Here is a 7047-nt window from a genome sequence, read left to right on the forward strand (position 1 = left end):
GAGTCTATATTCGAACTCAGGAAATTCTCTTCTACATTTCTCACAGCGGTAATTTCCATTCTTAAGGTCAACAATCTTGGGTATAATCTTGGGTATAATTATACGCTGTACCAGGGTATAACTGGTATAACTGGCTCCCAATGGTGACGTAATACAGATTAGCGGTATACTGTGGTTACTTGGGTCGTTTGATGCGTATGTCCCGTAGCAGCATATGACGTGATGAAGATATGTACCAATGCCATGGTGTAACTGTTATAACTGGCTCTCAATGGTGACGTAATAAGGATTTGTTTCAGTGTCGGGTGGATTAAAGGAAATGCCTCTATGTATATATGTAATTTGTAAGTTGATTAGCGGTATAAAAAAAAGCTACAATGACAGATTCAAAAACAAAATGCTAAAATGACAGATGCCAAAACCAGAGCAGAACTCCCACCACGGGACTCGGGCAATCAATTAATACAGTTGCAACCACTATATTTATGGCAAGTATTTCATACAGCTTAAGTTAAAAAAATTCTGAACTATCCCTTTAAGGAATTTCTTCAGCCCTATATATTTTGGCCATTTGACAATAGTCTAATAATCTAAATATGAACCATATATAATAATGTTAACTTTTCCCATTCCATGCTTTATTGATCTCATCCACTCCTATTGAGGCTGTTGAGCAGTGGTTCATCCAAAAAGCCACCAGATGGCAGCATCTCCTCATCTAGTATATGATCGTTGAGCACTATACCAGATATTAGTGTAAAATCATATAAAAGTAAACATGGATAAAATTATGTACATAGTGTTTAGATATTAGACTTATCGTTATATAGCTCATACATCGTATAACTATCATACAATCGTACACTCATTTAATGATCATTAAAACATACAATTGACACAACAACAGTGCTTCCGAATGTGTCTTTATTGACAACATGGATATGAGCATTATGGAAGCTCTTTAATGTAATGCAGCTGCTACCAGGACTAGTGGAGGAAGAAGTAGATCTGCTATTTTCAATAGATTTTGTACACATTTTGAACTTGTGAAATGGCACATTCTGCACAATGAGTACTTTTACTTTTAGTACTTTAAAGGTGTAGTGAAACGGAAATGGTGGACATTTATTGTGAAGTTTCAAGTTGAAACACCGCTATGAAGTTTCTGAACCAATCAGAGCGTCGCATCCCTTCAGGGGATGGGACGGTAGCTAGGGGCCGTAGCTATGCATGAGCTATGCTACGCAGGACAGCGTGTGGATGTTTGTTTACAAATCAGATAGTCGTCCAGCTTTACCAGTTTACTCGTATGTGTCTTATTTCTACCCTATAATGTTTTTAGATACATTTTTTAGCGTGATGATTAAGTTGAAACCGAGTAATACACTCCCTGGATGTTATCTTGAATGGGAATAAAAACGGAAGATGTCTGTAATCAGTAGCAGCTGTGCAGCCTGTGCTGGACGGATGCGGAGATATGGGGAATTAAACGGGTGAGCTTCATTTTTATTGGCTTTTATCGATGTTGGCCTCGACACGTCATCACGCAGCACGTTTTTGTTTTCAGGAAGTAATACAAAATATATTTTTATGGACGTTTGATATAAAAACACACAAAAATGAGAATTTTCCCGTTTTTTTGGCATCTATTGTTAGGTATGCCCATATGATGACCACGGATATGGTCTAAAAGTGTGAAAAACGTATTTTTCATTTCACTACACCTTTAAGTACATTTTGATGCCGATACTTTTGTACTTTTACTCAAGTACATTTCCAATTCCGTACTTTTACTTGTAACGAAGTAGTTCTAAATTGCAGTATTGGTACTTTTACTTAAGTAAAACAATTGAGTACTTTTTCCACCACTGACATTTAAATGTACTGAGTTTCCATCAGTAGCAGACAGTAGTTACATAGAATAGAGCAGAAAACCACTGAATGTGTTGTGATTGTTGCCGTCATCATAGAGCCTGGCGGGACCGACGCCAGCGCCAGGTATCCTCATGTCTACGGTGTCTCCCTGCTCCATCTCTACCAGCATTCCGTTAGAGACGTACTCGTACCATGCATGGTTGATGTATCCACGTTCGTACATGAGTCGCTGGTTGTTTTTATACATGTAGATCCACACGTACTCTGATGTTCCCCGGTTAGATGCAGTGAATCTGAAGGAATAAACACCTCTCACAGGCGCGTGGAAAATACCTATAGACAACGTATGTACACACGGACACATGTACGGACACACGCACAGACATACGCACGCACGCGCACACACACACACACACACACACACACACACACACACACACACACACACACACACACACACACACACACACACACACACACACACACACACGTTTTTGATGAATTGAACATGGTGGACCCTATTGTAAACAAGTGTAATGCTTAATTGGGTCGTCCACTCACAGTTAACAGCCTTTGTATTGAGTTTGAAATGTACTGTAATTCTGCAAACTGTTAATAAATATTTCAATCAATCAATCAAAAACACGGACACACAGACACACACAAGGGTCAGTCACGTTGACACTTATAAACACTGTTAAGCTCTATTATTTCAAGGAAAAAAGCCGATACTGTAAAGCTCATTATCATAATTAACTAAATAATTTAATGTAAAACTCATTAACATAATCACTTAAAGGTATATTCAGTGAGTTCACTTAATTCAAATATCACTTATTTTTTTATTTTGTTGTGATAATCCTCCCTACAATAGAGTGTGCTGACCATATAAGGAGTTCCTCCCTGTCCCCAGTTAACCCCTGGGGGTCAAAAAACCTTGGGTTTCGTTTTTGGCTAGGTGGCCCAGCCTTCATCCAATCAGGATAGAGAGGGGTCTTCTGCCAATCATGATCAAGCAGGGGCGGGCCTTGGTGTGTGTGCTGTTGGCCTGTCGCATCCATCCACCCACCCATCCATCATTACCATCCATCCATCCATCATTACCATCCATCCATCCTTACCATCCATCCACCCACCCACCCATCCATCCATATATGAGGAGTTGTGGAGGATCACAAAACAAGAGTATAGCTAGTACCATCAAAAAGAGAAAGTGGAACTGGATAGGCCACACCCTTAGAAAGGACACAGATAACACCACAAGACAGGCCCTGGACTAACTCACAGGGGAAGAGGAAACAGGCCCTGGACTAACCCACAGGGGAACAGGAAACAGGCCCTGGACTACAACCCACAGGCTTACGCATGTTTCTTGATAAATGCATTTTATATATGTGATGTATTCCCATACTTTTGTTCTTGCCTAATGTAAATCGCTCTGGATTAAGAGCGTCTGCTAAATGCCTAAATTGTAAATTGTAAGAGGAAACAGGCCCTGGACTACAACCCACAGGGGAAGTGGAAACAGGCCCTGGAGTACAACTCACAGGGGAAGAGGAAACAGGCCCTGGACTACAACCCACAGAGAAGAGGAAACAGGCCCTGGACTACAACTCACAGGGGAAGAGGAAACAGGCCCTGGACTACAACTCACAGGGGAAGAGGAAACAGGCCCTGGACTACAACCCACAGGGGAAGAGGAAACAGGCCCTGGACTACAACTCACAGGGGAAGAGGGAACGGGCCCTGGACTACAACTCACAGGGGAAGAGGAAACAGGCCCTGGACTACAACCCACAGGGGAAGAGGAAACAGGCCATGGACTACAACCCACAGGGGAAGAGGAAACAGGCCCTGGACTACAACCCACAGGGGAAGAGGAAACAGGCCCTGGACTACAACCCACAGGGGAAGAGGAAACAGGCCCTGGACTACAACCCACAGGGGAAGAGGAAACAGGCCCTGGACTACAACTCACAGGGGAAGAGGAAACAGGCCCTGGACTACAACTCACAGGTCAAGTAAGTCAAGTCACCCATCCATCCATCCTTCCATCCACCCACCCACCCATCCATCCTCCCATCCACCCATCCTCTCACCCACCCATCCATCCACCCATCCATCCATCCATCCATCCATCCATCCATCCATCCATCCATCCATCCATCCATCCATCCATCCATCCATCCATCCACCCATCCATCCATCCATCCACCCATCCATCCATCCATCCATCCATCCATCCACCTACCTGTAGATGGATTGTAGGCGTTGCCGATGTTAGTGTGAACCTTCCCATAAAGCACAGTGGTCCAGGAACTAAATGGTCCAAAATGTCCACTACCACCCAACCCAGCAGAGAAGGCTACCTTTGGTTGGTCTGTCAACACAAGAGCATTATCACATTTATATTGATATAAAAGCATTTATTACATAATTTATTAATAGTATTTATATTGTTATGCATCTATCGTTATCGTTAGTCACCCACGCCATATATGGTCACGCCTCATGACATCATGTCTCCATATACGGTCAGTGGTCACGCCTCGTGACATCACGTCTCCATATAGGCCTACAGTATGGTCACATGCACGCCTCGAAGCAGCAGCTTCTAGCAGCTTCTAAGCAGCTTCTAGCTTCTAGCTGCTGCTGATTGGCCAGGCCGTTTTGTGGCCGGGCATCAAGTCTGCCTGAGAGTTCCCAGATGGGAGCAGGAGGGGGGAACCCAGTGTACTCTCTGCTGCCCCATCTGGCGGAGTCAGGTTACCATATATGGTCACGCCTCGTGAATCGTGACACGTCACGCCACCGTATATGGCCATCTCCATATACAGGATCCAAGATCACGACACTGACCTGGATCATCACCTAGATCTGCATGGAGCCGATCTGCATGGAGCCGGACAGCAACTCTACATCTGACCTCAAACCCTTAGATCTCCATATATGGAGCTGACCTGTTCTGACATTTCATATGTTGATCCCCCCCACCCGTCCTGTTCTGACATTCCAACAGGCCCTTTCCACGCCCTTTTGGAGCTAATGGTGTTATTTTTTCTGCGTTCCATAGGCTTCCATGTTAAAAGAGGTATTTCACAAGCCACAAACTACTGTTTTGTAAAGGTAAGGTTTATTCTACTTATTTGAGTTGTTATATCATTGTGTTTTCTTCATATTATTATCGGTCTTTGACATTTTAACATTAGGAAATGTACTTAGATTCTCCAGAGAAAAAAAGTGTAAATGCTAATGGTTAAATGACACCACTAACTCCGGAAGGGGGTGTGGAAAGGGGGCTGTGAGATAGGCCTATTATGTTGATCTGACCTCATCAAACCCTGTACACTGAAGACACGCTCCATATATATGGCCAGTACATAATTAATTGTCTCCACCAGGCCGAATGCCAAACTTTGCACACACACTCCCTGGATGCCTGGAACGATGAACCTCTGCCCCACATTTTCCAGAACGGCCTGTTATAGCGCCACCATGAGGCAGCTTTTCACATTGTTTACCTAAAACTGCACCGATCTGCGTGATACGTTGCATGCACACTCCCTAGAGGCCAAGGACAAACCTTTGACCTGCATTTTCCGCATCTGCCTTTTATAGCGCCACCAGGAGGCCGACTTTTGTAAAACACATTTTTGGATATTACTCCTCCAGATTCTGTCCAAAAATCTCACAAATCGTTACACAGTATCTCTATGGTCATGTGCTCAAGTCGGATCTGTCCGATATTTCATATTCCATCCTAATTGGCTATAATTGGCTTTCACAGTTTGCACGATTGCCCCGTTTTGAACAAAAGCCTCAAATCATGAACGCAGCATGCAATTTACGTGAAATCTTTCACACATTTTCTTACTAGGCTGAGGAATATATCCCACCCTTTTCACATTGGCCTGTTATAGCGCCACCAACAGGTTGATTTTTGCAAAACACATTTTTGGAACAAAATGCCTCAAAAACATGTTTATATTAATCCTAAACATTTTGCCAAAAATCACACACAGTCCTATCCTCCTGGTGGAGACCTGTGCCCAGAAGGGCACTTTTTCTAGTTCCATATGTTGATCTGACCACCCCATGCCTAACGCTCGCCCAGCAGTCTGCCGTCACCCAGGCGGAGGCGTCCACACGACCTCGCCCTTTACGCTTCTCGCCCTCAGGGCGTCTTACTGGTTAGATTACTCATTATATTATTTATATGATTATGAAGTTGTTGACGGGCAGAAACTCATATCCCCATATTTCAACTTGTTAGTGAAAATAGCAGATCTACAAGGTCACAGCGTGTCACATTGCGAAGCGTTGTGAGCTTGTGCTATTTTCAATATTTTAGAATGTTTATCATAAAGGAATGGTATCTATCTATCTATCATTGTTGTCGAGCAGAAACCTCACTTCTCCATATTTAGACTTTTTCTTGTATTTTGTAAATTAATATCTTCATCATGAAAGTGTCGCACAACAATAGTGACAATAGCAGATCTACAAGCTCTTTGTCTGCTATTTTCCCTATTACGTTTTTTAAATAATAAATAAATCACACCCATGTAAAGTGAGGGGCGCTTATCATTACCGCAACATACATCATCTCATTCTGGCCAATCACAATTTGCGTACTCACTTTTCCGTCTTCACTTTTCTGCCCTTACTTTTATCTTCAGTATGTACTTTGCTCAGCCAATCAAATCATCGCTATACGGGGTGATCAGCCAATCACAAGCCAATGTTTGTGTTTACACAAACCCGTAAAGCTGGGCATAGCACACCTCAAAAAAGGAATGGTTTTGGACATACAAGCAAGGTTTCCATCTGACAGCAACGATATATATATAAATGCTATAACGGTCCATATGGACAGTCATATGGCCAGATATAGCACTGGACCCCGAGAAGAGAAGATTTATGTTACAAACATCATTTTTAAAAGATGTTCAAAAATAGCAGATGTAAAAGCTTGCAGCGTGGCACAAAGTGAAGCACCGCAAGCTTGTAGATCTTCTATTGTTGAAAGGCCCATGCATTAAACTGATTGTGAACCAGGGACCACCACCTTGACTAAGAATCAACCTGGGGACCACTGTTGTGTTGCAATGGGATATGATTAGTGCTTTCGTAACACTTGCGAATATATTTGTATTGGTTGCCACAGGGACT

The sequence above is a fragment of the Electrona antarctica genome (genome assembly GCF_951216825.1).
Source record: "Electrona antarctica genome assembly, chromosome: 3".
NCBI lineage: Eukaryota > Metazoa > Chordata > Actinopteri > Myctophiformes > Myctophidae > Electrona > Electrona antarctica.